Source organism: Amblyomma maculatum, chromosome 4 (assembly GCF_055883805.1).
Source record: "Amblyomma maculatum isolate TAMU_Amacu chromosome 4, ASM5588380v1, whole genome shotgun sequence".
NCBI classification, from domain to species: domain Eukaryota; kingdom Metazoa; phylum Arthropoda; class Arachnida; order Ixodida; family Ixodidae; genus Amblyomma; species Amblyomma maculatum.
In genome coordinates, this window is record NC_139347.1 from 63,860,982 (window position 1) to 63,875,095 (window position 14,114).

At 45.4% G+C, this 14,114-nt stretch overlaps 1 protein-coding gene and 1 pseudogene across 2 annotated transcripts in view; one reads left to right on the forward strand and one right to left on the reverse strand.

Annotated features, from left to right (window-relative positions):
- LOC146191257 (uncharacterized) overlaps positions 1-13,717 on the reverse strand; it is a 93,097-nt gene extending 79,380 nt beyond the window's left edge. The window contains exons 1-2 of one of the 2 annotated variants that reach the window (XM_084601742.1): positions 13,494-13,717; positions 13,341-13,426 (exon numbers count right to left, since the gene is read on the reverse strand). The gene's annotated coding sequence lies outside the window, so the exon portion shown is untranslated. The remainder of the gene's footprint in view (positions 1-13,340; positions 13,427-13,493) is intronic. The other variant, XM_084601741.1, reaches the window with a different exon arrangement.
- On the forward strand, positions 6,484-8,554 carry LOC146191258 (uncharacterized; annotated as a pseudogene).
- Positions 13,718-14,114: the final 397 nt, after the last annotated feature.

Consider the following 14,114-nt stretch of genomic DNA (forward strand, 5'->3'; position numbering starts at 1 on the left):
CGCGATACCTCTCATACTACTGGCAGTCTTCAGAGCTGGACAAAAGCACTCAAGCATGCTCCGAAACAAGCTACGCAGCAGAGTTCCACTTCAGCCCCGTCAGATAATCCGGACCCTTACCTTGTACGCATCTGGAAGAGGCGGAAACGACTCTTGCGCACTCTTCGTACTCAGCCCAACAATGCTCGCCTCTCCGACCGAGTCACCGAATTGACGCGACAGGTTAAAGAACACTGCGTTACACTTGACACCAATCAATGAAACAAAATTTGTAACACCATTAACGGCACACTAAATCAAAAAAAGAATCTGGCATTTACTCAGAGAACTACTCGGGCCTCAACCGGCGCCTGTTCCCACTCTCGAGAAGCACTGTTCTCAACTAGGCGCGGATGCCTTAACAGCCCAACTCCGCCATCTCTACCTTCCTCCTCCCCTACCCAGCCTTTATACTCCGTACACTGGTGCTTCCAATGTAGAACTCGATCAGCAGTTTACCCTCTGGGATCTCGACTGGGCGCTAGAACAGCTAAAGCGGAAGTCAGTCCCAGGTGAAGACCAGATTACATACTCACTCATTCGACATCTCTCTGACAAGGACAAAGAAAATTTTCTGAGCATTATAAACTTACATTGGGAAGAAAGCACACTCCCAGCATCTTGGAAACAATCACTCATAACCCTACTTCCAAAGCCAGGCAAAAAACCTGCGCTTCAAAACCTCCGCCTAGTTTCTTTAACATCATGCCTGGGAAAAACCATGGAGCGGATGGTGCTCAATCGGCTCGAGACTCATCTTGAATTCATAGATTTCTTTCCCCCTCAACAAATTGGCTTCCGAAAAGGTGTGTCTACTCAGGACCTATTTTTTCTCCTCACGCACGAATTTGACCCTCCGCCCACTTCCCAGATCCAAGCCATAGTGGCCCTTGATGTGCGAAAAGCTTTTGATAACCTTGCCCACGATTCTCTATTAAACATCCTTGCCTCTACTGGCTGTGGTTCAAAGATGTATGGCTACCTCACAGCATTTCTCCGCGACCGTACGGCCAAGTTCCGTCTCCCCGATTCAATATCTGATCCTTTCCCCCTCACACGTGGTACTCCTCAGGGCGCTATTCTCTCACCCACTCTTTTTAACCTTGCAATGGCTCCCCTATCTCGTGCTTTAGCGTCTATCCCAAACCTAAAACACACATTCTATGCAGACGACCTCACTCTTTGGTGCACTTCTGGGTCTCCTGGAGCAGTAGAGGAGACCCTACAGCAAGGTATCGATGCAGTCGTTAGTTACCTTGATAAAGTAGGGCTATCTGCCGCACCTGAAAAATCCGAATTGCTGCTGATTGCAAAAACTCGCTATCAACGCCAACATAACCAGCTGATCAATCTCACAATGGCAGGTCACCCCATCCCTCGTGTATCATCCTGCCGGATCCTCGGACTTCATATCCATGAGTCAACCAATCAGGCCAATGTATCTACAACCGTTAAAGTTTGCAATCAGCTTACGCATCTAGTTCGCCGCATAGTCAATAAGCACGCCGGGCTACGCGAGGGTCAAGTCAGGCAGCTTGTCCACGCATTAGCACTTAGCAAAATTTTATATACGATTCCTTACCTTACACTAACTTGTCGCCAAAGACATCAGATTGAGGTTGCGCTTCACATATTGTACAAGGCCGCCCTTAACGTCCCTGTACATACGTCCACGGAGCGCCTATACTCTACGGGGCTGTTCTTGCCCCTGGGAGTCCTCATACAACAACATCGCGACCGGCAAATGGCACGTCTTTCTAGCACCAAACAAGGACATTGGATACTACAGCAGGTTGCACTCAAACCTATAGACCTCCCTATAATTACCCTTCCTTCTTCGCTCCCGCATAACCTCAGAATAATCCCCATTCCAAAAAACGTTGCACCCGACACTAACACAGGCAGACGTTCCGCTCGCGTTTCCAACCATGTTCACCCAACAGATTCCACGATCATCTACACAGATGCATCACGAACTAATGTCGGAGCGGCTACTTACTCAATTCAGAGCTGTAGCGATGTAGTGACGCATACCCTCGGTCCTTACATAGATCCTCCTCCTACAGCGACTTTCGAGACCCTACCAATAGTTACCAGTATTCAAGACCTCGCACAAGCACCCCCTAACCCTTCAGGATATACCATATACACTGATTCAATACAAGCTATACGCGCCATTCGCACGGGTCGCATTCCTGAAGAACTACACGATGATCTACACAGAGCTATTACCAAACTCCGTCCCCACACTGTAACAATGAGGTGGATTCCTGGTCACCCTGGAATCCCAGGTAATGAGGTAGTGCATCGCCTCGCCCGCGAACTTCAACACCGGGCGCCTGGGATTCCCTGGCCTTATCCACCAACGTGGAACACTACTCTTCACTACAAAAAAGAAATCAACGTTCACTACGACAACATTAGAGAAACTCTCCGTACACTTCCTCTTACTGATAAATCTCTCACTACCACGCAAATCCGCATTCTTAGACGCATACAACTAAATACACTGCTTACTCCTGCCCGATCTTTTCTATACAGAATCATACATTCCCCTGCATGCCCAAATTGCCCAGAACACTATGCAAACTTGGAGAATTGCATCTTTTCATGCCCTGTCGCCCTCCAATCTCCTCACTTTCCGCACCTTCCTCCCCCAACGTGGCGGGCATGGTTAGCCTCTGACCAGCTGCAAGATCAGTTGGCCTTGGTGACCCTGGCCAAGGACATTCTTAACGCTTAATGTAATGCGTTAAATAAAGTTGTTTCCTCCTCCTCCTCCTCTTCCTTCTTGATTTTACTTGTTTCTTAAAACTACGTTTAAATGTTGCCCCGTGGTTTCTTTGTAGAGATTTTATCCTCAAGATGAAATACGTTTTTCTTTGGTACCGCGCGCCACTACGATTTCCACACATTTCTGGAAATGTTTTATCATTGTTTTTTATGACTAGCTACGTGCACAAACAAAAAAAGACGGCTTCAAGAAAAAAACGACCGCTGAGAACCAGCTTTTCGAGAATTTCAGGTTTGAATATTTTCTTAGCTGACAGGCGAGCAACGGTGATTTCACGAAACTGTTTAGCCCTTTGCAAGGATGTGGGAGCTACTGCGAGAGCTTCTCTGAACTCTAGTTCAGACCAGGCCTGAAAGATCCTTTTTTTCAAGCACTTCCTGCGTGGCGGTTAAGCTTTGTCAACTATATTCTCGAGTGCAGATCTAAGTAAAAACTATCCAAGCTTTCTCGGCTGTTTAGAAGCTACAATAAAGGATATTCATCATGACATCATCTACGAGACGATGCTCTCCTGACAGATGTCATATGATCCGTAATTATATTGCAGAGATTTGGTCGCGCTAAGGTTGATAAGAGTTTTCACATCATTAATGACGACACAAGTGCACAGACATATTGTTGAAAAGCAAGAACAGGGAGAGAGCAGTGGAGTCTACAAGTTGCAGTAAGGTAATTTCCTGGGAAATATTTCCACTTTGTTGGTCTTATCTAGAACACTTCACAAGCGCGGTGTGAACCTACTGCAGTTTGGGACTGCACCTTCCACATTGATTACTCAAGCCTGAGGCACCACGCGAGGCTGACTCTCATTAAGTAAAACAATTAATCGTTTATTAAGGAGGTGCGATCATTCTAGGCGACAAAGTGAGAAGAATGTGTAAAGAGCAATTTGGAATCTCCTGTGATGGCTTTATTTTTTTTTTTTTTGGTGGTCCATTGCCGTGGTAAGAATAATGCCCGAGTCGTGACCCCTCAGGCGAGCTTCGCATTGATTGTAGGGCCCTGAATGCAGTTGGCAGTTTGTTGAATCCTCCAACTGCCATAGGCTTTCATAGAATTTTTCGTGACAATAAGCATGCATTTGTATTTTGCGATCCTGAATATCATATCTGTGATATACTGAAAAGCAAAGTAAAACGAATTAGAAAAGAACTTGGCAGAGGAATTTGTAACAGCGGATTAAAATTATCTATTTACTTCGGGGTACACAATATCTGCCTATTTTCATAAATTCAGATTTCATTAAGCGCGGTATTTTAGGCAGCATTCAGAGGCCACCCAAGGGCTCACCTGAGGTTCTATTTCGCAAGATCATTTGCTTCGTATTGGTTTATTCTCTCGTGCTCGTAGATCCGTATCCCACAATCAAGTTCCTAATTAGTTCTTTTTATTACTCGGGAGAGCATTGTCATGGTCTTGTTGTACAGGTCAATGCGTTCGGCCGAAGTTCTGGCTTGGAAAATCGCTTTCAAAACATGCATGACATCATTGCAAAATTTCGAAGGCGATTGAGAGATGTGCAGATATTTTTCACCCCACGTGGGTGGAAGTCGTATGAAGGGCGCGAAATAAAGCGCTGGTTGCTTACAGCTCTTTGCACGGGATGAAACAACTAATATAAATGTCATTTGCTAGGAGCTTGAAACATCGGAGAAAAAGTAGCCATCAAAACTACTTTTGTGTCGTTAACAACCAAATACTCGGTACGCTTTACCGCGTCTGTTTGTTGAGCTTCGAAGTGAAGTTGGGTGCAAGCCCAAACAACGTAATCTTCCCTTTCTGCCACAACTGCCTCTTGACTTTTACGACTACTGTAGTCAACGAGGTGAGAGGTAATAGGCTTGCTTCGCTTCGATGAACCATCTGGTCAGCCCAGGGTTACTGGTCTCTCATTCGGTTTACGGGCTATTGGAACGCGGTCGTACTTTTTCTTTCGGCACTTAAAATTACCTGGGAAAAAAACGTCAAAAGGTGACCAGTGAAGATCACTCCTGGTGTGGCCAGGCGGTAAAGGCAGCTACGATGCGATGAAATCCCTTAGAAGGCATTTTTCTTTTTTTTTTACAGTCGTATACGTATTGGAGAACCGCGTGTACCGAAATGTGCACAATTTCCATATTATTTCCTACTAAACATCCACTTCTCCAGAAGGGGTCGTATGCTGTCTAAGAACGGAGTAATTTGGTGGTAATTAGCACTTGAGATATGTTTCGTTTCGGAGAATGTCCTTGCATGGATTCAGATCTAGTTAGCAAATATACATGGCAACTCATCTGCACATAGTTTAAGGAATGAATCCGCTCTGCTAGCGCTGATTTTTCGAGTGATCCACAAAAATTAATGCAAACTTTGCTGCGTTCAGTTACGTGTTATGTCAGCAAAAGAATTAAATAATTTAGATCGTTGTTTTGAGCCTCTAGGCTGGAGAACTGAAAATTGGGGGTTCTGCTTACCGTTATTTACAGATCAGCAGCCGTGTTGAACCGTAAGAGCTAAGACATTTTAATTACTTTCAATATATTGGGTATATACCATATCAAAACTGTAGCTCCCATTCTCTGAATTAGCAGACATTACCGCATGTTGATCAGTACCTAAATTCCATGAAGACGACATAAAGCAAAATGTATAAAAAGATAATTACACATGTGACTTTCAAAACGTTAAAGTCGAGGATCTGCGTGCTTGATCATAGTCACACCGATCTTTTACCAGGCTTAGCCCTACCACGCCAGTTATTCCTGCAGCAACAGACCAGGCTAAACAGACTGAGACAATCGCAAGCCATGCATTCGCGGAGACCATCATAAACTACATCAAAGTGAAAAAAACTCAAACATGCTGTGTTTCGTATCTTACACCTTGTGATGAAGTGAGCGGCTAGCTCTTCTATCACCTTTGAGTTATATTTGCTCAGCGCCTCACGGCTATTGATTTCAAGTAGAATCTGAAAGGATAATACGAAGCATTCTCTAGAATTTGGGCATGTGCATCGTTGACTAACTTTCTTGCCTGATTGCGCCAAGTTTGGGGTCACATTTAAAAAAGTTTGTAAGTTTATCTTTTAAAGCTTCACACTTACTGTGGGCATCACGCAAACACGTTTCTTTTTTTTTTTTTTTCTAATTTGTCTATGCCCTCCCGGAAGTGTAATGTGTTATATTTTAAAGCTTCACACTTATTGTGCGCATCACGCAAACACGTTTCTTTCTTTTTTTCTAATTCGTCTATGCGGCCCTCCCTGAAGTGTAATGTGGCAGCTAATAAAACGAATGTAATCGCAGCAGCTGAGCAACGAAAGTAACAGAGCGTACTCACTTGGATTATAGATTATGCTTTTTTTTAAACGTACACAAGACATCCACCTCACACATAGATTTACCAAAACTATTCATATGTGTCACCAATGTCAAGCAGAAGTACTGGTAGGAAAAGGCTACAAACGTAATTTACGCGTTGCCGTCGAGTCACTACAATTATGCCACGTTTTAACAACCCTTAACGAGGTTCTTTACAGCCATCAAAGTTTTCAAAGATGGCTGCTCGTATTTGACGTAATACGTCAATAACATTTGAAGCGAAATGTCGTGTAAAGTACTTCAATTTACGGAAAATACTGAGCGCCGTTAACTAAATTTAAAGGGCTTTCGTGACACTCACTATTTCTACAGCAACTTGTCAGGCTTTTGGCATTGGCCTCTCCGACATTAATGAAGACGACGTACTTTCACACGCAACCGACCACACGTACATCTCGAGCACCTCGAGCATCTAGAAGAAGAGGAAAAAGGAAAAGAACAAGACGTGTGCCACGCCGTCGCGCTGTGCAAACATGCAGAGGCTGATCGGCGGTAGCCAGTCCCGTGGCGTGGCCTCGGCAGCTTCCAGGGAGCGATCTAAGGACCTTTCGCACCGGGAGCAGAAGATGAAGAGTAGCTGCAAGCGGGAGCCCGTCGCCGCTCTTTAGGACATCGGTACTGTGCTCGAGATGCGCGATGAACTTTCCGCCTTCGCACCGACGCCCGTGCTCGTCTACTCTACTAAGTATCGGTTGGCACGGAGTAGATGGCTCTGGGACTTTGCCACCAGCAAAGGTTACTTCGTCCACAAGACAAGGCTTCGCGAGACAGTGCTTTGCCCAGTCTTCAGGCTCTACAACAGGGTGACAGACGTCACGAGCGACCTCATTGCCTTCGGATACGACTGTGGGCAGCCAAAACTCATGGTGAGGTCGAGACGACTCACGGAGCCTTACTGCCGTATAGCGCGCCACACATGGCTGCAACACAAAATGCTGAAGAGGCCTCCGGAATTGGGTCGCCTGCTGTCCGTAGCGGGAGTCACGTTCACGCCACCCAATATTTACGGAGAACATCTCAATGACATCCTGTCTCAAGCAATGCACGCCTTTCAGGAAGTGAATGATCATGTTGGGTTCCCGGTTGTCTGCGGTCTTAGCCAACATACTCGTGACGCCACCGAGTTTGTAAAAAAGATGCAAACATTGAGAGACAAATCCAGGAACGCAGTGCTGGGCACCGAAGTGGAGTCAAACAAACGCGAGCTTGTGCTTCCCATTCAAGACTGGCCTTGGACTGATCTCAGGATGCGGGAAATGTATTACGAAGCGGACGAAGATGATGTGAACGTCGACAGCGGAGCACTGGCTGCTGAAAGGCACGAGCTCCATGCGTCGCGTGACGTCTCCGTCTGCTTGCTGTACCGCCTGGTCCTTATCACGCACAGTGTCCTCCAGTATCTTGTCTTCATCAATGTCGGTGAACCCGAGATCGTCCAGGAACCCGCTGACGAAGTCCTGGTGGTATCTGTCCGTCAGCAGCTGACTGAAAGCGTTTTAGAGATGTTTCTCGACCCAAGTACACGTGTGGTGGACGCACTATTCGAAGCCGTCATGTCTCGCGCTTCCACGCTTGTTCTCAAAGGGGCAACGTCGAAACAGCTACGCGTTAGAACCCTCCAGCAGTGCCGCTTGGGCAGCGCCGTAGCATCGTGGCAGCTGGCCACACAGCTCCTGACGGCCATCGGCGAAGCGTTCGCTGAAGCCGTCCTCACAGAAGTTGGGCGTGACGAGCGGACCCATAAGTACTGCCACGACTGCTTGAACCTCATACCGCGCTTCAAGGATGATTGCCTGTACCAGGTGTTCCGAGCGCTGTCGCTTCGTCACCGGAAGCTATCCTTGCTGAAGGCGCAGCATACCGAACCGCTGGATGCGTTGGCTTCCAAGGCCGTAACTGTGCTTACCAAGATCGCCATCACCTATGCCCTGCATCTCTTCCGTACGGAAAAGGTGCCGCTGAAGCATGTTTACATGCACGAACAAGATCTTCAGGACGACTTTGCAAGCTATCTGGCATGCCTCCGTGGCCGGTTTTCCGTAGTCGTCCCTCAGCCTCCTACCACGGTGGACAAGATGACTGGGGGTCGCCTTAGAGCATTCATGACAGATATGCTTGTCACGTACTACAAGGAAGTGATCGAGCCGTCAGCTGGTGACGGGCGGCAGACAGCGGCTGCTGAGTGAACACTCCAGTGGTTTCGAGACTAAAACGTATTATTGAACTCTGACCGCGTGATACTCAGCAGATATAAAATTTTTATGTGCTTCCCATAGCCTTCTCAAAGAAAAACATTCATGCTGTTCAGTGGCAGCGTGTTTGTATTGTGGGTGGTGTTTTTTATTTTTCTTTGAAGTTTCGGCTTGCAGAAGTTGTTTCCGAAGCCACACTTACTCCTTTAAACGTAAAATAGAGTCTAAAACAACGTTTGTAGCTCACTTCGTATCATTTATATTTTAATGCGAAAGCCTTTCTAGGCTCACGATGAATATCTCGCGTCTGCGAGATCTCTCCGCAACATTCCGCGAGAGGTGTTAGCGAGGTGTCTTCGCTACATGTGTCAGCGAGACGTCGCAATAGGTTCTGACGTCAACATAACTTCCCGGTAAGGGCGTCGCAATACGTCCTGACGATGAAGCCAAAGAAAAGTAAGTGATGAAATTACACCGAGTACACAAATACGGAATTAGAAAAAGGAGCAGACGAAGACAGGAGAGGAAGAAAGGAAAAAGAGAAGAAGGAAGACAGGCTTTCGCCATTAAGGTCTTAAGCGAAGCTAAGTGCAATTCTGCAATTTTGGTTTGTTGCTGGGCCGTTTATCAAAAAGTCAAGAATTTCTTTCGTCTTACTTATCCGGCTGGAGCCACAATTGCTGGCTGATACTGGCTCAAAATTAGTTTCTTGTGTGTGTTGTGCAAAAATGTTTCTAGCTGCATCGCTGGAGAAAGATTTGATGTTGAGAAAGGTTGAGGGTCGCCAGAGAACGGGTAGGCAGCGAAAGCGATGGTTAGATGGCATCCTCGAGGCACTGCAGATGAAGTTATGTGACGTTAGGAAGATAGTGAGAGACCGGAAAGCGTGGCGTGACATGGTCCATAGGGTCACGAAGAGTCGGACACGACTGAACGACTGAACTGAACTGAATCCTCATCGAAGATGTCTTAGCTTCATATGGTACAAAAACATTAATACATAAAACTTGTTTAAATAGCACATATTCCAATTGCTGATAGTCAAACTAAATTAAAGCGTGGAACGAAAATGAGTCTGGGTCGCCTTGCTAGTATGTGGACCGCTACAGTGATTTTAAAGCAAATTTGGTTGTGCATGTCAAATATACAAAACAGCACCTCATTACCGCGTGCGATTTCAAGCATTTATGTCACTCTTTTCATCATTTCTTGATAATATCTGTGCGCGCGTTAATAAATGTCTTTATGAACCAACGCTTGGCATTTTATAATTTTTCATGGCTCCGTTAACCACATCGGGTTAATGCCGTGCCCGGCCTTATTTCCGAGCCTCCAGGCCTCTAAAGTAAAGCAGTCTCCGACTTTGACTGCGATTTTATCGCACAGCTGTCGCAAGTGCTTGAACCATCTTTTTGGTAATTGCTGAGATGCAGTAACAGCGCTGACCTTTCCAGTTGGTCATATAAACACCTTAATAACAGCGCCAGAGCAATCATAAAAAAAAAAAAGCTCTCAAAATTTTAGCATGCAGAGCGAGTAAACAATTCGCAGCACTTTTCTGAGCCCGTATGTGATTTTTCTGGTTCTGAGCAGAGCTCTACTGTGAGTCCAGTCGTTAATCAGACAACTGGCAGCCGTATCAGCACGTTATGGGCTTTCGATGGCAAGCAAAGAAAAATTTTTATTCTGAAGCTGGCACTCAAAGGTGTGAAAAGTGATATTATGACGTTGTAAAAACTCTACCAGATCGCTTCTTCGTAAAAGTTTAAGTTAAAACTTAAACCTGTTTTCATTCTTGCCAGTCCCATAAGCACATTCCTTTTCTGCGCATGCATCAAATGCGTGACCGGCCCCAAGAAGGCCGGTTTGCACGGAAATGTGCGCAGAGCAGCAGCGATTACTTCTGAAACCCAACCCGCATATTCGAATATATATGTGGGTTAGACAAAGCCTAATGGGTAAAATATGACACTGGATACACGTTGGTCTTTAAGAAAAAAAACAACGCACATTATATATCAAGATGTGGTATCAATTATTTGCCTGCTTTTTAAAAACCTGATTTCCTGGTCCATGCAAAAATTTGTTCTCACGGAGACGAGTAAAGGTCGGCTTTTTACCGTCGGTGCTTTCCAGCTACCAGGCGTTTCTTCCAAATATCTTTCTTGGCCAATTATCGTTGTTTTTTATTCGGTAAATGGTCGTTCAGAACAGGTTATGTATTGAGGAAACATATATGGCACCTACTTCCTGGCCTTTGGCGTAGACAGCTGGCGGCAGAACGCGGTAACTTAACCTGCATAATTCATATTAACATTGTTGAATGTGCGATTTTGTGGCTACAAGTCACGGCCTCGTTTTCCACGTAAGAGGTGGTGTGCCGAGAATTCAAACTGGCCACTGACTGCCGCGTTTGAACCTGATATTTTGTTGTAGGCTTTCTTCCTTTTGAATTTGCTATAGTTCTCGTGGTTGCTTAAAATTCAACTTATATTGAGGTGTTGTTTAACTACGCCGCCATCTAGCATTGGTGTTTCAAGCAGACAGGCTTGTGTTTTCTTGTTCATGCTCAGGCAATTTTCTCCTCTCATCTGTTTCCATCTGCGCGTTTTAAGGAATTTTGAAAAAAAAAAAAAAAAAAAAAAAACTGGCAAATAGAGCGCAGCGGCATTTGTTTTATTTCGGCGCGCAAAGAAGCCAAACCATAAAAAGGATCGGAAATAAATCAAAAAGTCTAACAGCGGCGGCGTTGGACATTCGAGAAGGACACGCTTAGTCAATGCGAATAAATTTCATTTATAGTGTATAACATCGCAACTCAGTTGCAAATTCGCCTGGCCACACGACAGCGTATGTTTATATGACTGTTTATGACTGCAGTGATGCATTTAGTGAATGCTCCATGTACGGCCACAAGACATCTGTTGTTTTGTCTTTAGACATCTAGCGGATTAAGAGTAACCAATTGGATTCCGAGGGAAGGTAAGCGTAGGAGGAGGCAGCAGAAATTTAGGTGGGTGGATGAGATTAAGAAATTCGCAGGGGTCAAGTGGATGCAGCTAGCACAGGACCGCGTTAATTGGAGGAAAATGGGAGAGGCCTTCACCCTGCAGTGGATATAGACCAGCTGCTGCTCCAGCTGATGATGATCTTGTGGAATAGTTTTCCTTATTATTTCGTCTTAACTTGTATTAAGAATGCTGAGGCATGCCACCACTTTTCTGTTTCTCGGAATTTTTGCATAAAGTATTCAAACCTACATTCTTGTTAGCCACTTCTGCCTTAGACTCTGAGTGCCTTTCTGCAGCACCAAACATTTAAACTGAACATCCGACAAATGCAGCACTTATGCGATACTAGTCCGCACTATTTATCACCAGCGGTGGAGCTATTTCTCTTGGAGAACGAGAACTCTAATGGGAGGATGCTTCAGCCGGACGACGAGAAGAATTCGTTGCCGAAATAAAATTATCAGTGATAAGTGTCAGCGCTGTGAAAAAAGGTGACGAACGATTGTTTATGCCTATAGAGTTCAGCGTCTCAAACAACGGAGGCTGCGTGGGACGCCGACAACGATAGGTGCGGAAATTTTTACCATGTGAGGTTTTTTAACGTCCAGTGATCGGTCGCCACGTCCGTAGAATCAGCAGTCGAGCACTCTAACCATTGAGCCACCAGCGTAGGGCAAAAACATGGACGGTTTGGCGTAGTGTGGCCAAATGCCAATTAGATGCCACTTCTGTTTTCACTCTGGTTTTGGCTCGGGATTTGGTTTTCAAAGTGAGCAAACTTCAGACAAAGAACTGCGAAATCGGTGAATGGTGGCCATACTGACAGCAAACTACCAATTTCGGGACCGCTTCAAGCAACTTAAAAGACCGATGGGAAGGCGGTGCGTCGTAGATCCCTCGTGCACAGATGCAATTTGACGTAAAGAAAGTTATGCAAAGGAAAGCTCGAGAGACCGGCGGTAAAACGTGTGGAATGTTCGACTTCAATGGGGTGGCCTTGGCGATTCCAATTTGTTTGCTAGAGGAGTTATGTTATGATTCCCCTTTTCTTTTTTTTTTTCCTTCTTTTTGCGCGCGATCAAGCCGATACTTTCCTGAGCACAATATTGCAAATGCGCGTAGAAAACCGGCTACGAGAATTTGTTGTGTCCACTTCAGCGGTCAAATTATTTTGTCACCCGTTTACTGCGAGCGCATTGAATTAAGTATGCATGCAGCTGCCAGCCAGTATCCCACTCCATGATCATATGAGAGTTGCTTAATAGAAATTGGGCGCATGCAGCCAAACACATGAAACCAAAAGACACAAGAGAACACACCGTGGCAGAGCGCTTGTGTCACCTCGTGTCTCTTGCGTCTTGTGGTTGAATGCATTTACGTTTTCAACATTTCTAAAATTACGTTTCTAAAATTCAAGATGCACCACCTCGCCCAAAAACAAGTTCTAAAGAAATGGGCCGACAAGCTGACACTACTGTGCACTGCCTTCTTTTTCTTTCTAAATATAAACAACCAAGCCTTTCTTTCACGTACCTGCAGGATTCTAAACAACTACTTGTCTTGTTCTAATACGGGCAAACCCCTTAAAGATGCATGAACCCTCAGAGGAGATATTATGCCGTAGTTTTATAGTTCGCGCGCCGATTCTTGATATGATAGTGGTACCGACAGCTCATGATTTGGTTCATCAAAAGATACTGTACATATCTGCCTAATAAATTCAAAGCGGGTCGGAGGGATTCGCCGCAAGAACGTCCATATCTCCTAATGCGCAAAGACTGAGCTGAAAATAAAAGAGGGTCTAAATGTGTTGCCACATTTCCGGGAGTCAGTATTCTGAAATATCGCCCTTCCCTTGCCGGAAGTTTCCAGTTTTTATCAAAATAGTAAGTACGTTGCATTCCTAAAACAAACATTTAGATCTTGCTCCGATCACACAACTCACTGCCCTGGTCTTGTGTGTTTGTGATTCCACGTGCAGTGTAACCAAGAATAGTTGTAAGGCGCTGTTCTTATTTGTGCCCAATAACCCTTTAATGCAACATTTTCACCATTTTGACGTCAACTCCTGAGAAAAAAGAAAAGCGCCTGTACTCACCTTTTGTATTTCACCGTAACCGAGAAACCATGCTCAGGAAATGTTAAGAACGATACAAAACTACTGCTGCATTTTCTGAGGCTATTATTCGTCCTAGGTCAGAACCCTGCACTCACGAGGCAAAAAATACATGCTGCCCTCCGGTACTGCATTGCGAGCATTGCCAGTCAGAAAGAACGTCGCACACCGGGAGTCGGAAGCAAAACCTAGCAAGGCAATATCCTCGCTGTGAGGCAATCGTCTTCGTTCGTGAAAGAGAAACGCAGGTGAGGAGGACCGACCTTGACTTCGGCGAGCGCACTGGGTGGAGCTGAAGGAAGAGCCACCACAGCGGGACAAGATTACACGTAACTTCCGGAGCGGAAGAGACCCGTCTTGTTCAGAGGGAGAGGCGGATCCACAGTGGAAGTTTGCATAGTCTGGCATAGGTTGGGCATTTGCCTCTACAGAGCGATACATCATTTTGTCCGTTTCCATTGCTGTGCTTGGGCAATGATTTCTTCATTGCAGATCTTAGGTACAAGATTTTTTAACATTTGGAGGTTTCAATTTCACAATGATGGATGTTGGTCATAACAAGCGGAGGCATCCACCGGGATGTCTCTATGGTTTTTCAAATAC